The sequence below is a fragment of the Molothrus ater genome, chromosome 6, assembly GCF_012460135.2.
Source record: "Molothrus ater isolate BHLD 08-10-18 breed brown headed cowbird chromosome 6, BPBGC_Mater_1.1, whole genome shotgun sequence".
Taxonomy (NCBI): Eukaryota; Metazoa; Chordata; class Aves; order Passeriformes; family Icteridae; genus Molothrus; species Molothrus ater.
This window is the reverse complement of record NC_050483.2, coordinates 59,250,612-59,268,289: the sequence shown is the minus strand read 5'-3', so window position 1 is coordinate 59,268,289 and position 17,678 is coordinate 59,250,612. Positions and strand designations below refer to the sequence as shown.

General features: G+C 47.5%; 1 protein-coding gene across 13 annotated transcripts in view; it reads left to right on the top strand.

Annotated features, from left to right (window-relative positions):
• KTN1 (kinectin 1) overlaps positions 1-17,678 on the top strand; it is a 79,334-nt gene continuing 61,656 nt past the window's right edge. For 12 of the 13 annotated variants that reach the window (XM_036384197.2, XM_036384191.2, XM_054515186.1 and 9 more), the window contains exon 1: positions 1-104. The gene's annotated coding sequence lies outside the window, so the exon portion shown is untranslated. Of the gene's footprint in view, positions 105-15,671; positions 15,689-17,678 lie in introns of those variants that run through there. The other variant, XM_036384190.2, reaches the window with a different exon arrangement.

The following is a 17,678-nucleotide window of genomic DNA, read 5'->3' as shown; positions in this document are numbered from 1 at the left end:
CTCCCCTTCCTGCCGCCCGCGCCGCGCAGCACCGGCCGCTCCCGCTCCGTCCCCGCAGCCCCGGCCCGGCACGGCCCTGCCCTGCCCTGCCCGCCGCCGTCTCGGTGAGTCCCGCCCGGGGAGCGCCGCGGGCCGCAGCGGGGCCGGGCCCTCCCGGCGAGGGGCGGCGGGGCCAGGCCGCGGCGGGCCCGGGGCTGCGGCCCGGCCGGGGGGGGTGGTCCGGGCGCGGCTCCACGGCGGGGAGAGGCCGCTGCCCCGGAGCCGGCGGAGTTCGGGGGGCTCCGGTGGGGCTCCGGTGCTTCCCGAGCGCATCCCCCCGGAGCCGGGTGAAGCGGGGCAGGCGCGCCGTGCCCGCGGTGCTCCCGGAGCCCGCTGCGTTAAAGCGCCCGCCGAGGGGCGGCAATTGCCGCCCGCGATGGGGTTTGGAGCGTTCCCCGGGGCTGGCGGAGCCTCGGGTGAGGTTTGGCGAGAGGCGGCTGCTGCTGCGGCGCCCGGGTGGCCGTGGGAGCTTTAATGAGCATTGCGCTTCGTTACCGCGATCCGGGCCGCCTCGGGTGCCCGTGCGGGTGTCAGATGCTCGCAAACGCTGCTCCCCACCCTCGCAGGTGATGTTGTCAGTGGTGTTTCATTCCTGAGGTTGCCCGTGCCCTTTGGTCCAGGTTGCGTGCAGCTCTGTTAACCCTGGAGGTGTTGGTGCCCCCATCGCCTCTCCTCTACTCACGGCTGACTCCCTTCTTCCAGCCTGCAAGTTACGGAGAAGGAAAGAGGAGTTAAGGTGGCAAAGCTGAACCTTTTGTACCCGGCTGCCTTCAGCTGATGAAGTATTTTAATTGAGTAGGTGGTTATTAAGAATAACGTAGCTCAGTGTCTTTTCTGCATTAGACAGTGACAAGTTCTGCTCTCCAGTGATGTGCATCCACCCGTGTGCTTTAGGTTTGTCATTTTATGACCTTTTTTTCCCCACACCCCCCACTAAGGCAGTGCTGTGTATTTTGAGGTCGTTGTTAGAAAACCTCAAAGATAATTTCTCACTTTGTGCGAGAGGAGCTGAGCTGAAACCCTGCTGTAGCTCTTTTCTGTTTAAAATTTTCCCTTTCCCCCCCCCATATTCCTTTAGTGTTTCCATTGCTGCTTCTGTCCACCAACACAAATGGCATTTAGTTGATATAACTATTCCATTTAGCATCTGTTTACCTATGACAAGGCAAAAATCTCTCGCTGGGCAGTCCAAACTGGTTGCTGCAAAAGTTGAGAAGGGATTCAGTTCTTGTGTTCCACCTCCTTTCAGATGTTTTTCCTTGTCTTTTCTCTCGGTGGATCACTATCATCCTCCTGTTTAGCTTGGGCTGGAAGCATTTCTCTGCCTCGTGGACCTCTTGCCTGTAACTGTGCTGTAATTTCTGCCCTCCAAGAGGCCATGTAACTCGCTTTACCACATATTTTTTCTCTTGCCTCATATGCTGATGCTGCTTTCTGCATACTGTGATTAAAATAACTTTTGTGTGTAACTGCAGCAGTGAAAGGTTGGGGATTGGAAAGAAACACTAATTCTCTGGTAGAGTTATTACCAAATACCTTTTTTGGTAGTTTTTTTTTCCTACCACCTCCCATTTCTAGCTGCTCTCAAGAAGATGCTTTCCGCTCTCTGAAATAGCAGCAGTAGGATCTGAAGGACACAGTGAGATTTTGATTTTATCCTTTCTCCCCGTCACAGACCTGATGACTACTTTGTTTCTGGAACCCCTTGAAGAAAAGGGAAGGACTTACTCAAGCCTGTGTAAAGCTGTGGTGTTGCTTGGTTAGCTCTGTAACAGCTTTCATTTGCGTCATCTGCTCTTGCTGTTGGAGATTTGGTGGTTATGGCTTGAAAATGTCTAATCATTCCTGACCCTGGGTGCTGGCTAAAAAAATCCCTTAGGAACTGGAATTCCCTGTGAGTTTCAGAGGTGCTGGCCAGGTCTGTGTTTAAGCTACACTCAAGACCCTGAAGTGTGAGGACACAGGGGACAGGACACGTGTTTTATTTTAAGCATCAAACTTGGTTGCTCCTAATCCCTTCCCGTGCCGCTGCCAAGGCACCCACCTCTCACCATTGACTTGGTGAGGCTTCAGGTCCCAGTTTAGTTCCCTGGTCATAGCCCAGTGATGTGCCTGAGTAAATAGTGTGAATGCCCTCTGTGCTGTCCCACAGGGATGGGGAGGAAGCAGAAGGCAGAGTGGCAGGAGGAGGTAATTCTTCATCCCACTCTTCACTCCAAAAGCTGTGGCAGCAGCCCAAATCAAGTTTAGTTTTCCTGTTTTTAGCACCCATCCGTTCTGTGGATGCCTTTCATATCACAACTGCTTCCAAGGTGAAACTTGATCAGTTTATTCTTCACATCTCTGCAGGAGAGCTGTTGGAGAACCTCCTTGAAATCGTGAGCAGTTGCTGAATTTCCATCCTGATGGTGCTCGTGTCCTGTTTGTGTAATTTGTTTTTGGTTCTGGTGTTTCTATTTGGTTTAAATGATTGTTTTCCCTCCCTGATGTAATTAGAGCAATTGGATCCCCTCTTGACCCCTTGTTTTCATAGGTTAAACAAGTCGAAGTTTTTAAGTCTCCTTGAGTTGTTGTCTTATCGATATTCTCAGGATTTCCTTGTCAGTGACAACCTTTTGCCTTTACCCATCAGAGCCTTTTTAATATAAAGGGAATTTTATGCATCTCTGTTTAGCACTTCCTGCTCTGCATTGGCAAAGCAGCAGGATTGGGCTATTTTTAAAAGTAGGAATATTTTGGAGGGGGCTGATTGCTGCACTAAGCTCACAAACTTTTTGACATTCCTCGGGTGATTGTTTCAGGCTAATGAGACAGGGAGTTGCTGGGCTAAATCTGTCCCAGACAAATCACTTCTTGTTAATGACTGTGCATAAACGATGGAGATGATAAATTGGAGAATTACCAGCCCATGACTCCTAGGAATCTGCTTCTCCTCTCATGTTATACAAGATGTCCAAGCAAATAAAACACATGGAGACTTAAAAAAAAAAAAAAAAAAAGAAGTATTTATTTATGTTTTTAGAAATGTAAAAGCTTCTTCCTGTTCGCATGCCTGAACTACAGCTGGTGGCAGGAGAGAGGGTACTTGGGAGCTTTGAAAACTTCCTATTTCTTGCCAGAATGGAGCCTTTAAAGTATTTTCTTACAATGTGGACTCTTTGGCACTTTCTCCAGGCTGATGCCTGTGGTCTGCAGCTTGGGAAAGCATCTGTGCCTGCTGGCGTGGGCACTGCCTTAAAGGCTGATTCCTGCTTTTTTTTTTTTCCCCATTTCCAGTGATTTCAAAGCAGGAGCAGCAGCCCTTTCATGGGTAAGCACCGTGCATTGATCTGGACTCTGCTGCTTCCAGCTGAGGAATTGTTTTTTACCTGGTGGAGGGAAGAGGCAGAGTGGATCCAGGTGCTGCTCTGAGATACTGCACAGGCATCTATAATTCCTGCCATTCCTCTGCAAGAGGGTTTTTTTCTCTCTCTGTGAGAACTAAGTAGCACCTAGGCTGGCTTCCCTGTGTTTGAACTCGTCCTCTCCTGGTCACTGCCATGCCTGGGTACAGGACTGCTGCATCTAATTAGATTATATCAGAATGAATAAGTGAATCTCAATAAATGAGCTTACAGGGGCACTGTTGGGTCAGCTCAGTCCCTAAATATAGGTCCTGGGCAGAGGGCAGGCTTGGTGCAGGATCTCTCCATAAAGCAAAATTAAACAGAGATCTCCTGGGAGAAATTCTGCTGCCTTGGCCATCTTGTCAGCCTGGATGCTCCAGTGTCTTGGTACAAGAAATACCAAAGTCCACCCAAATGTGAAGATTCTTTAATTGGAGCTTGGGTGTGGAGTTGGAAGGGGAAGTCATGGCAGTGGAAACTCTAATAATCTGAGGTGCTAAAGAATGCAAATCTCATGATCCTTTTTAATGCTTCCAATTTAACTAGAGGTAAGGAGTTTTTTTTTTTTTTTTTTTTTTTTAAGTCTCTTAGATACTGTAGAAAACAGGAAAAAAGAGAAATTGTATCCATTACATGAAAACTCTGGAAACAATCTCTAACTGCACTAACACAGATAAAGAACATTATCTCCTTGCCACTCTGTGATGCAGAGAAATAGTTTCAAGCTTTGTGGTTTCAAGTAGTTTCAAGCTTTTTGGGTGCTTCAAGCCTTCAGTTTTGCTGTGGAATGAGTGTGGGGTGGGTGGGAGAGGAGAGGGGCAGGAGCTGTAAGATTTGTGGGGTAATCAGAGTTATTTCTTCTCAGCTCTCCTCCTCCTTTTCTGCAATGCTCTGTTTTTGTTTGTGCTTTGTGACCACCCTGCTTACCACAATCCACAGCTCTAAACTGCTGTTACTGAAGAGAAGTAAAAGTAGTTTCTTCCCTTTTTCTTCCCATGAAGATTTATTTAGAGGAATAGCATTTTTTCTCATTTTTTCTGTTTCAGATGAAAGCTCATCTTTGCTTGTGCATCACTGGGGCTGCATTGTAACTCAGAGAAAGTGGCTGTAAATCAGTCATGTGGACAAGCTACTCCTTTTGTTGCACTGATAATCCCTATTATAAATAGTCTTGTCCTCTGCTTGCATTTACAGCTCTTTGCTCTCAGGTGTGCAGGATTTTCAGTGGTAGTGAAGCACAGGGAACAGCTCTTCTTGCAGGGCTTTTTTTCTCTTTTTCCATTGGACACTCTTCCTTCTGGCTGATCCCTCTGCCTGCCTTCCTTGTCTGGATCTGCTCTCAGCCAGGCCATCCTGCAAATCACTGCTCTGCTGGAGCTGCTGCATCACAGCTCCCCTGTTGCAGGAAGCATCTTTCAGCCCTTTTATGCTGTGAAGTTCAGGAAATAGAGCAAAACTCCTGTTTTCCTTCAAGCTGCAGTTGAATGACTAATGGAGGGGTATCAGGGAAGGCTCTTTTTCTCTCAGAAGAGGTGTGTTGATGTTACCCAGCAAAACCCAAGTTCTGATTTTGGGATTACACCTATTAATTAAATAGCTGACCTTCTCAGCCTGCCTGTCTGGTGTCCAGCTCACTGAGCATGTGTTGAAAGACCCAGGGAAAATCAAGCTGGAGTCCAGAATTACGTGGGTGTCAAAGGCTCTTAAAGCCTGGTATATTTATGCCCATGATTCATGGTGCTTCCAAAAACAATCCAGCTCTCATCCTGCAGAGGGGAAGTACCTCAGTCCAGTGTTATCAACTTTTGCTTAGCTGCCAGAGCAATATAAACTCAACCAGAGTTATTTTGGGCTCCTTATTCTTTTGCTTCCAAATCCCACCCTGCAAGTTCCTTGTAGAAGAAATGCTGGCTTAGTTCTGTTTTACACTCTCCTGTATGACCTGAAAACATTAAGCAGGGTATTTTATTTCAGGGTTGTGACAAATTTTAGTGCATCTCATTCCTTTCCGTGGTGTGAAGAGGTGTCTTTTGTCCGCCTGCTACCGCACAGGAAGGAAGTTGTTGAGTCTGGGAGATAAAAGCTTTATCTCCTCCCCTGCAAGGAACAAGCTGCCCACTCCTAGGCTGGCACTGCTCTGCTCTGTCCTGCCTGTAGTAGGGCAGAGAGGAAAATTTTCATGGGAAAATGTGAGTGGACTCAAAATGCGTTTGTAAGCGCGTAGCTGTCAAGGAAGATGATGACTAAGCTATTGCACAAGGTGCAGCTCTTCAGGGAGCTCACCAGGATTGGACTGGATCATGACTGACTCACAAGAGAGCCTATAGTATCAGTCTGCTCCTGATTTCATTATTACTGGTTTGAGCTGACCACTGGCCATGACTGCTTTTCTTTCCCAGCCAATTTGCTGTGGGGTTTTAAGTTGGAAAGTCTACACTTGATGACAATAAATTAAAAATCCAATTTATTGGAGGAAGTGAATGGTTCCCAGGCCTTGGGTGGGAAGTGCTGTGTGGCAGGGGTGTTTTAAGCTGCTGTCTGGCATTTGGCTCACGTGGGTGTTTCTCCATCAGGCACCTGCCCTGTGCTGCTGCCAGGCTCTGGCATGGCCCTTACCTGCCCATTGTACAGAAGGGAAGGCACAGGTGAAGCACCTGCAGGTGAAGATGCTAGGAGGTCACCAGCAGAGCAGCTGGTGGTGCCTTTTTCTTGGTCCCATCTGTGACCTGAACCTCTGGCAGTCAGCTGGGGTGGGTGAGCTCATTGCCAGATAGTGACAGGACAAAGGGCGAATGGATTTAAACAAAGAGAGGAGAGATTTAGATTAGATATTAGGAATTTTCCTTGTGAGAGTGGGGAGGCCCTGGCACAGGTTGCCCAGAGCAGCTGTGGCTGCCCCTGGATCCCTGGAAGTGTTCAAGGCCAGGTTGGACAGGGCAGGGGGTTGGAATGGGATGATCTTTAAGGTCCCTTCCAACCCAAACCATTCTGTGATGGGACATGGAACTGCCTTCCTGCAGCAACCAGAACTGTTCCATGTGCCCCTTCCTTTCAGGGTCTCTTCTCTGGTGTGGGTGGGAGGCCAGGGTTAGGGTCAGTGATGTTGCTGGGTGGGAGCCCAGGGTTAGGGTCAGTGATGTTGCTTCTTGCCTCCCAAAGTGGTTTGAAAGGCTGCCTTGGTGTTTAGTGCTGCTTTGCCCTCTAAACCATCACTTAATGTTGCAAATGGACATCCCAGCTTGGCTTTCACCTAGGCATTGCCTTTAACTCTCTGAGAGGACCTAAAAACAGGTACATGGAATCAGCTGCAGCATCTCTGCTTCAGCTCCAGGTGTACCTGAGAGCATCACCATGGCTACAGCAGCTCATAGCCACTGGAGCTTTCACAGGGCATCTTCAGATCTGGGAAGTGGTTGGGGTTTAGGTGCTATGCCAGGAAGGGCCCTTTCCCCCAGGACTGGGTGGGAACTCTTTTGCCTCCTTGAGCTTGCTGTTCTCCAGGGAGACTCCGTGTCCTGTCCCTGGAGCAGGCAGTGTCTGCATTTCTGGGAACTGGCAGAAAGTGGAGTTGACAGGTCAGTGCTGTATCCCCTGTCACACCTGCTGACCTTTGCTTGCTTCAACACCTGTTGGCAGCACGTGTGGCTCCAGCTGTGATGGAAGGACAAAGGACTGAGCTGCTTTTTCTCTTCATGCTGCCTGGTTTTGTGTTTACAGCAGTGGTGGTGCAGCTCCATCAAGCTTTACTTCTCCAACCTCTTGGAGAATTGTGCTGAGAAGGTTTTCCTCCCAACCCTGTCCTCAGTGTGGACAATGAACAGCATTGTCCAAAAGAGAGGTGGAGGTGGCATCTCAAAGCCTTGGAAACCACCAAGCTGCTTGGAGGATTTATGGAGGTTTTGTTAGGATTTTTTTGGGTTCTCTGGGCTTTCCCACGGCAGCTCAATGGGAGTACTGACAGTTTTTCCTTGTTGCCTTCACCTAAGGTCACTTCCATATCTTCAGCCTGTGCTACACCACCACTAGGATTGGGTTGCATGCTAAATTTAGTGAACCTTTTTACAGCTTGGTTTGTGTGTGTAAAGCCAGAGGGGTTTTTAGCAGCTTTTTGGGGGTTAGAGCCTGGTTCAAGATGCCCATCAAGGCCAGGCTTGCTTGGCACAGGTGGCAGCACCCCAGGCCAGGTGTGGGAGGGTTCTTCTCTGCCTCAGTGTACTTCCACACAGGGATTTGCTGGGGTGCAGGCCCGTGGGAGGGAGGGAGGGCTGTGGAAGCACAATTAGAACTTGCATAACATGGTCTGCAGTCTGAGGCATGTGAGAAGTGCTGGCGAAGGGCTTGGGTTTCAAAAGTTTTAAAGGCTTGTGAAAATTCTTCATCAGATGTTTCCATTACAATCCTGTCTTTTTTGCCCCCCCACCACACTGCACCTCCAAGTTTTTACCTCTCCTCCTATGCTGTTTGTGTGCCAAAAGAAGAATTTTTTGGCTTCAGGTCTGGTGTACCTATTTCTAAGTAGATTTTTTTAATCCCTGCTTGGCATCACGGGCTACTGGAGTAATAGTTTGAGCTGTAACTTAAGTTGGAGGCACATAGGTTTAGATCTGTGTGGTTGCAATGAAGTGTTTGTTCAGTTCTTGCACACCAAAGGAGGAGCAGATTGTGGGACAGCAAAGCAAAGGGAGTGAGAACCCAGAGAAGCGTGAGAGAAATGACCTCAATTACTCTGCATTTTTGTTGCTGAGCATTTTTAGTCCTTTTTAACAACCTGGCATGTTCTTGGGTTCAGATCAGTGCTGAGCACGTTGGGGAGGGTGTGTGTGCTTGTGTTAGGAGGCTGTTTTGGGGGCAGAACTCTGGGCTGTTGGGTTCTTCACTTGAACTCAAAAACTCTTCAAATATGCATTTCCCTCTTTCCAGTTTCTTTAGGAGACTCCTGCAGTCTTGGTCCTTGTGGTCATGAGTGGAAAGCACCAGGAAGACTTTAGAGATGTGCTTTGAACACACCTTTTGCAGGGTTCTCGTGGTGTTGTCCAGCTCTCAAAATTGCACTGTTTGTGGGGGTTTGCAGTGAACTGGACTGTGGAACTGGGACCAGTAAGGAGGGTTGCAGCATCCCCTGGGCTGCTGCTGCTCAGAGAAACATGAGCAACCCTCAGCATCACTCACCTGGGGCATCAACAGCTGCATGAGGGAAGGTGGTAAGGGAAAGCTCCTTCACTGTGTGGCTCAGGTGTGATTCAAGCATTAAGCAAGTCTGTGGAGGAGCTGGAGCCTTTTCCCTGCTGCTGGAGGGGAGTCTGGTCCCCTCCTCTGGGTATTTTAAGATGCAAATATTGCCTCGGGGTCTGCTGAAACACTGCACTGATTCCTGAGCACATGTGACCTTCCTAAGCTGCCTGCCAGAGCCTAAAGGGTGTGGGTGATGACACCGTGAGGTGACACCAGCTGTGTCTCATTTCTTGCTGTGAGTGCCTGCAGCAGACTGGGCAGTGAAGCACAGAGAGGTTAACAAGGTGAGAAGAAGCTTTGTGTGAATGAAAAATTCAGAGCTTGAAATGCTGTTGATGATGCTTCCCCCCCCAGTCTTGGGTTTGGGAGGATTGGTGTAACCAGAGCATGGAAAGAGAGATATAAAACGATATTCTTAAAAAAGAATATATATATGTAGGTTAAATTTTACCCTGAGTAAGGTGGATGTCACAATATAAGAAGGTTAGAAAGGTATTGGAGAGTACCCAAGGGCCATGGAAGGGTCTAGAGGGGAAGCCACGAGAGGAGTGACCGAGGTCACCTGGCTTGTTCAGCCTGGAGGGGATGAACTGAGGACACTTCATCCTGGCCTGCAGCTTCCTCACAAGGGGGAGTGGAGGGGCAGATGCTGAATTCTTCTTCCTGAGCATCAACAGGACCTGAGGGAATGGCTGGAGCCTGTGTCAGGACAGGCTTAGGTTGGGTATCAGGAAAGGGTGTGGGTGATGACGCTGTGAGGTGACAGCAGCTGTGTCTCATTTCTTGCTGTGCCTTCAGCAGACTGGGCAGTGAAGCACAGGGGGGTTAACAAGGTGAGAAGAAGCTTTGTGCTGTTCAGGAGCACATCTCCTTGTTGTGGAAGCTGAAGGATAGCATCTCAGTGGAGCTGTGTGAAATTCTTGTTGTATTGGGATGGATGATGAGGTGAGCTCTTAGTGCTGCCCTTGATAAATGAGATACGTGCAGTGTCTCAAAGGAGAGCAGAGAAAGGCCTTAGCACTTCACCTGCCTCAGCAGGGAAATGACCACAGTTCAGCAGCAATTTCTAAAACTTCATGTTGTGCTTTCAAATAGAGTTAAAAGTTCCAGCTCATGATGCAATTTATACTTTGAAATGCACTGGTGTAACTTGTATGGTGCCAGTGCTGCAGGGATTGCTTCTAAAGCCTCTTTTGTTCCTAAACCATTTTGAAATTTTGTTTCTAACAGTATTAACAGCACCATATTCTACAACGTGAGGGATATAGATATACAACGTGGCTTGGATATAGAAGTGCTGTCTTTATGCCTGCATGATAATGTGCTTTAGGATAAATGTTGAAGGACAGCTTTGCTATGGAGCAGTCAAACTAATTCATATCTACTGTGGAAGTTTGTTCAGCCTTCAGCTGGTGCAAATTTCTGCTGGAGCAGAAAGTCAAAATATCAGTGCTGGAGGAAGCCCCATCACCAGCAGGACCTTCTGTGGTCCAAATTCAGTCCTAAGCATACCTCTAAACATTCCCTGTGTTCAGAGGGTTTGTAAGTAGAGTGTGAACAGTGCTTTAATCTGGCAAATGATTTTAAATTTAATGCACAGTTGAAATAAAATCCACCCCTCTTTAGAGATATCATTCCTAATGTGACTATGGATTAAAACTCATTGATTGCTACCAGCAAAAGAATGAAATAATAAACCACAGTGCCCCTGCTCCATGCAGAGGCTGCTGATTGCCCATTCCAGCTCTGAGCACCTTGTTGCATTGAGGATTGAGAGTGTTTTCCCAACTTGCAGCCAAAATGCAGCCATGGCCCATTGCTGCCCATTTGTTCCCAGGCCAGCATTGTCCTGTGGCTCCAGCCCCTCCCTGCAAGGTGGGAGCAGAGGAAGCTGGGCTGGCTCCTGTTCCTTGGGTGCAGCTCAGGGCAGCAGAGCTGTTCCTGCCCAGAGGAAGGGAGGGTAGCCAGCAATGCCTGCTCAAGCCTGGCTGCTCTGATTTCCCAGTGTTTTTGTGTCTTTCTGACCCACCACTGTGGCGTAGAGTATTAAAAGTAAAAATAGACCTGCTGATGCAGTGCTTAGCAGGCTGCGTGGGCTGAAGAGGAGGCAATTCCAGCCTCGTAGTACTCCCTAAATTCTGGTTTGGTACTTGTGCATGTTGGTGATAATTTCCTTTATGATGCCTCTGTCAGCTTACAGGAACTTTGACTTCTCTGTGTTTAGTCTCTGTTCCTCCAGTCACCCAACGTAAACTGAAGCTGCCCTTTTAAAATCTTGGTGTTGAGAAACAAACTGCATAGCCCTGACTTCTAAACTCTTGGCACATTTGAAAATTTATTATCACTCTGTGAACTTTGGTTGTTTAACTGGTGGATACCTCCCCCCCCATTCTTTTATTGTACTGTTTGTGGTGATAAAGAAGAAAGAACTTCCCTGTTGATTCCTCTCAGTTTGCAGCTGAAGAATTATCAAGACTCAGTCTGATGGTGGGGTAGGTACAGCAATCTTGTTTCACTTGCTGCCTTCTGATGCTCTCATTTAGCTACATCTGTGCCACATTGACAGTAGTTTTCTCTTTAGAGACAACTGAAATCACTCAACTGCTTAGGCATAATGTGTGCAATAAATAATGTCTCGAGACTCCAGGTAGTTAGAAGAAACCACATGAAAGCATCTAGATCTGATATAATTCACAATCACTGAAGTTTTGATTTCCCTCTGAGCTAACAACTCTCCTCTGCCTTGCAGCCTGTTCCCAGCACAGCTCAATTTCATTTTCCTTTAGGAATTAGGATAGATGAGAGCATCTGTCTGCTGCTGGCTTCTCTTTTGTCCATTGCTGTGCAACAATAGGATTGTCGAGTCACTGAGAGGTTAACGAAGCTTTTTTTTGTTCTTGTCAGTGGTCCAACCTCTTTGTATAGCTGTGTGGAACAGCACACTGAACAGAAATAATGGGAAAATCTTGTTGCTGGAATGACTGGGACTGTCATTTTGTGATACCAGGGTAAAGACCTGCTTAAGCTTCAGGCTTGTGGCTGAGCACGAATCTCTCTGCAAGAACATTCAGTATTAGTTTCTCTGTGTCTCCTTGCATCCAGCAGTGTTGGAGCAAGGGGAGGGAATCTGAACTATTACAGTCTCTTCCCGTTTAGTATTTAGAATGGTTTTGTTAGGAGCCTTTTGGGGGTTTGGCATTGGAAAGAGGGTGAATTGTAGCCCTTAATTATGAAGTGTGGGAACAATTGGAGCTGGACAGACAGGCAGCAGTCCAGCTCCTCTTCCTGAGTGAGCAAAGCTTTTGTGCTGTGCCATCCCACTGCACAAATGGCTGTGCTGGCTATTGCTGGATTGATTGGTTTTGATCCCTTTTAGGAAGGGGTTTGGAAGCTCTAATTTTGGGTTTGTCACAGTAGTCAGGCTCCTGCCCTGTTGCTGCTCTGAGCAAGCCTGTTACTGTGGCTGCCCCAAAGAACTTCCTGTGGAGTGGGGGAATGTGGGATTAGAACCCAGCTGTTAAATCCAGTTGAACTGGGTCATCAGTGGCTTGGCTCGTGTGGGTTCAGTGACAAAGTGACTGCAAGGAAAGATGTGGAGATGCTGTGCTTTGCTCCTGCAGGGAATGGAGAGCTTTGAGGGGGAATTGAGCTTGGGATGGTGTGGGATGGGTGGCACATGGGTGAGCTGTGGCTTGCTGGATGCCACCTGGGACACTTTTCTTGCCCTGTCTCTTATCAGCTTGTGGAAGAGGGCAGCCAGCAGAGCAGGGTGGCAATGGGATTTACAGGAGTGTTTGCTGGTGGCAGTGCTCCAAGAAACTCTCACCTTTTCCCTCAGAGCACCTCTCCAGGCTGGGCTTTCCCTGCAGTTCAGGCAAAGTGCACCTGTTATCACTCAGGCCTTGCTGCTGACCCCAGCCATGCCTCCTTTCCAGGCTCTCATTCCAGCAGAGCTCATACTGAAAAATGGAAAATACAGAACTCCTCTTTGGGACACAACCTCACTTTTTTCTTTTTCTTTTTTTTTTTTTAATTTATTTCTTTTCCCCTCCTGGGAGCTGCTGAGCCTCCGTGGCTGGTGTATGCAGGGCCCTGCATTCTGCTGTTGGGAATGTTAAAAATACCAGCTACAATTTTCCCTTTCCACATACCAAAATATATTAATGTGCTGCTGCTTTGATTAGTCATTTCCTCCTCTTTTGTTCCTTTCGCAACAGGGTAAAGGACAGCGTGTGCACACTTGAGTAAAATCTTGTCTGGTTAAGAAGTCTGAAGCTAAATAGATTCTCTTAGGTTAATACCTGTCTTTGTTGGCAGAAGAATTCTGTTCTTATCCCTTTCATATACATTCAAAAATAAGTCTGGATAAAGTCACTTTTATGGTGTTCAGACTAAGAATATCTTTGTGTGATTTATTTTTGTCGTGGAAAGAAACTCTAATATGAACAAGATTAATATTCTTAGATGAATTTCATATATTCTTGCAGGAAGACCTTTGGGTGATACACTGCTATAGGAAATTTTCCAAATTCATTTATTTTGAGGTTTCTTGTCTTCCTCTTGTGCCATCACCTCGGTGCACACATTCCTCCTTCTTGAGCTCCCGTGAGACCTCATTCAGTGTGGGTGGAAACCTGGTGAAAGCAGCAGTGACACTGTTGGGCTGTGCATGGCTCAATTTGGGGTAGTTCTGGCAGCCTTTGCACCCTCAGGGTGTGGGGGTACAAAGGTTAATAAATCCAACTTACAGGGACCTGCTAAAGTTGCTCTGAGTGACCTGCTTGCCCTTGAAGGCTTATATTGAGGATATTTTTTGCTTCTCTGTCGCTGTGGCTGCCTTAGTGAGAAATTGGGGAGAAAAGCTTTAGCACCAGGTGGTCTGGAGAGCTGCAGAACAAGTGGTAGGTTGAAAACTTTCTTATATGTGTGGCGAAATTCCAGTGAATAAGCTAAAAAGTCACCTGGTGAGTATAGTTAAGGGCAAAGTTGAATAGAAATCCAGAGAATCAAGCAATAAATTAAGACTGATCTCTTCTCAGTTATGGCCAAACTTTAGAAACACAGCCCATAAACAAGATGCCATCCTCTTTAGCAATCTGTCGTGGTTTTCCTGTCGCTGTGGCGCCGAGGGCGGCTGCTCTGCCCTGAATTCAGATGGAGAACAGCTTGTGCCTGCCCAGGGAGGGAAAACTCTGCTGCTGGGGATGTGCAGAAAGGGGATTTTACCTCTCCTGGGATGCACAGGCAGGTAATACACTTGAGTTTTCTCCTTGACTCTTTGCAGCTCTCGTGGAGAAAAACCTGGGTTGTTTTTTTGAATGAGCATTAGCCTCCCAGTGCTCGGATGCCATTCATACTTTCACAGAATCTGCTAAGGGGAAAAAAAAAATAAAAAAAGCTGGACCAAAGGCCTTTGCTTCTTTTGTTTCTGTCTCCTCTTATTTTACATTTATTTTTTAAAATATTAACAAGAATTCACAATACAGAAATGTGTATTTTATGTAGTTATATTTGCTGTATACACTTGGAAGGGGAAAATGTTTCATTCCAGCTGTTTTCTCTTTGCAGATTGCTGTGAAGGTATGAGAGGAATTTGAGTACTGAGAAGCTACTGCTCATACCTGCTTTCCTCTGTTATAGAATCATGGAATGATTTGGCTTTGGAAGGGACCTTAAAATCCATCTGATTTCCACCCCATGCCATGGGCAGGAACACCTTGCACTAAACCAGGCTGCTCTAAGCCCCATCCAAGCTGTATTTGAACACTTCAGGGATGGGGCAGCCACAGCTTCTCAGGGCAACCTGTGCCAGGGCCTCACCACCCTCACAGCCAAAAATTTCCTTCCACACTTGGATATAAGGAGATAAAAGGGATGTAGCAGCCCTAAATGTCTCAGGAGATGACCTTAATTTTTTTTTTTTTGTTTGTTTTACTTGGAATTTGGGGCTTTGCCTCATTTATGACCAGAGGGTGGTCAAATGCATCATTCCCATGGGTGCTTCAGACCTTGTTTTAATTGAGTTAAAGTAATAGAGCATGCCAGGGGTAGTTGCAGAATGAACACTCTTACAGTAATGCAACTTCTTCCTGCTTCAGACAGGGATTAAGCTGTGTCAGAGTGAGCAAACCCAGCTGGGCTCAGACCTGTATTGTACCTGCCCTGGCTTTTTAGGGGCTGGTAGCTGCTCCCTGAGGCTTTCTGTGGGTCCAAGGTGAAGATTATCTTGTGAATGTCTATTTATACACTAGACCACAACAGCTGTCTTAAGGCCTTTGTTGAGGTGTGCAGCACTTTAAGGCTGTGTAAATGGCTTTTGTGTGTGGTAAAGCTGAGCTGCTGTGGAGTGTGGATTTTACAAACCCCTGTGAATTTCCCAGACAGCTAATTAGAATAAAGCCAGGTGTGGCCTGGTCCCTCCCTCCTGTCCAGGTGCTGGGCAGAAGCAGACTTCAGGGTGTGGTTGTGTGTGTTTAATGCCTGTCTGACCCAAGAGTCCTGGCTCAAATCTGTACCAGCTTTGTGCTTTTGTTTGGGCTCATGTTCCAGGAGATCCCTTGATGCTCAAAAACTACACAACAGATGGAACTGCTGCTCAGACAGGGAACCTAAGCTCAGCTTTGGCCATAAGTCTGCTAGATTTGGCTCTTATTTGTAGAATTATTTTGAGAAGATTCTCTGATTTTTTTTTATGCCTTCCTATTTTGAGAAGTATCACTTCCCAGTTCCCTGTGCACGGAAGCGGGCGGTGATTGAAGAGCAAATGTCTGATCTGGTCCCTGTCTGCATGGAGAGCAGGGAAAGGGGAAATGCTTACCCAAAAGCCTGAGCTGGCTGCTTGGGTGTTTAAATGCCTCTCAAATAGTTCCTGGTGGTGTGGGCAGAGCATGTCTGTACATGAGTGTGTGAAGGAAGGAGCTGGGGGAGCCTCAGGGACTCCTTGGAAGTAGCGATGGGAAGATGCAGACTTGCTGAGTAATTCCTGCTGGAAGAAAGAAACCTTTGATTCTTCACAGGCACTTTGGAAAAAGGTAGTGTAAAGATAATTTGTTATCTTCTAACTCTGGGGATAATAGGAGTGTGTGTGTGTTAGCTGCTAGTGATTTAAAGGGGAAACTTGCAGTTTCTGGAGTCTGGTGGAGCCAAGGACATTTTTTGCTGGTCCTGACGCACACTGGTTTTTATCCCAAGTAACACCCTCTCACAAATACTGCAAGAAATGTTTTAGTTTCCTAAGCTTTCTTGTGCTGAGCAACATAGACTCTTCCAGTTTAGGTTGGAAGAGCCCTGTAAGATCAAGTCTAACCATTCCCTCAGCACTGCCAAGGCCACCACTAAGCCATGTCCCCAAGTGCCACATCCACACAGTTTTTAAATCCCTCCAGGGATGGGGACTCCACCCCTCCCCTTGGCAGCTGTGCCAATACCTGACCACCCTTTCAATGAAGAAATTTTCCCTAATATCCAATCTAAACCTCCCCTAGTACAACTTGAGGCCATTTCCTCCTGTCCCTGTTCCCTGGGAGCAGAGCTCCCCTGGCTGCACCCTCCTGTCAGGGAGTTGTGGAGAGTGAGAAGGTCCCCCCTGAACCTTCTTTTTTTCAGGCTGAACCCCCTCAGCTGTCTCTGGTGCTCCAAACCCTTCCCCAGCTCTGTTCCCTTTTCTGGACAAGCTCCAGCTCCTCAACATCCTTATTTCACAAGGGGCCCAAAACTGCCCCTGTGACTGGAGGTGCTGCAGGAGTGCCCAGCACAGGGGACAATCCCTGGTCCCTCTGGCTCATGTCAGTGTATTTGTGCCCATGCTTTGGTGAACCCAGTGGAGTTCTGCTGTGCCAGGCTCTGTGCAGTTTGGGATATCAGTGTGAGGAATGCAGAGCCTGATTTTCCCTGCTCTGTGCCAGCAGCAGGTGTGTGTGTGCATTTATCCCCTGCTAAACCGAGGTTGCTCGCTGCACTTTCACTGATGCTAATTCCAGTTCTGGGCTTTATCCTCCATCCAGCCCAGGTGGTTTCAGGGCGTCAGCTGCCTCCTGGTGAATCCCTGCCCTGCCTTATCTTGTAGGAACTTGCCCAAACAGCCAGGCTGTGGTGGAAACCTCTTGTGGGAGGTACCTGGGTGCTCCCTGCTGCCGGCACTGGGACAAGATCAAGGACATCTGCTGGTGCTGGTGGCGAGGTGGTGCAGCCTTATTGTGCTCCCAGCTCCCTCTCAGCACTGCTCCTGCATTTTGTCAGGTGTTGGCTCTGAAGTTACATCAAAAAAAAAACCCACCATCTGAAAGTAAAGGCTTTTGTTGAAGCAAAGCTACTCTTTCTGGAATTTAATAAAGAGCTTGTCTGTGTTAACTAACATCAAGCGACTGAGAGCAGACAGAGCCCAACAGATGGTACAAACAGCGGCATGTTTGGAATGGAAAATATTTACCTAGAGGGTATTTGAAGCACTGAGCTTGTGCTCTGCAAATGGCTTAATTGTATCAGTGAAATAAAGTGGAGAGCAAGATTTATTGACAAGTTTTGCTCTGCTCTTGCTGTCAGCACCTTGGAGGGGGTGTCAAGCACTGTTGAGCTTCCCTTGAACAGGTCTCCTTCCTGGGAAGTGTAGTTTTAACACCTGAATGGCTCAGTTGGTGTTTTTGAGTGTCTGCAGCTTTCTCCTGGGGCTGCACAAATCATGCTGTCAGGGCAAGAATTGAAATGAAAAATTCAGAGCTTGAAATGCTGTTGATGATGCTTCCCCCCTCCAGTCTTGGGTTTGGGAGGATTGGTGTAACCAGAGCATGGAAAGAGAGATATAAAACGATATTCTTAAAAAAGAGTATATATATGTAGGTTAAATTTTACCCTGAATAAGGTGGATGTCACAATATAAGAAGGTTAGAAAGGTATTGGAGAGTACCCAAGGGCCATGGAAGGGTCTGGAGGGGAAGCCACGAGAGGAGTGACCGAGGTCACCTGGCTTGTTCAGCCTGGAGGGGATGAACTGAGGACAGACTTCATCCTGGCCTGCAGCTTCCT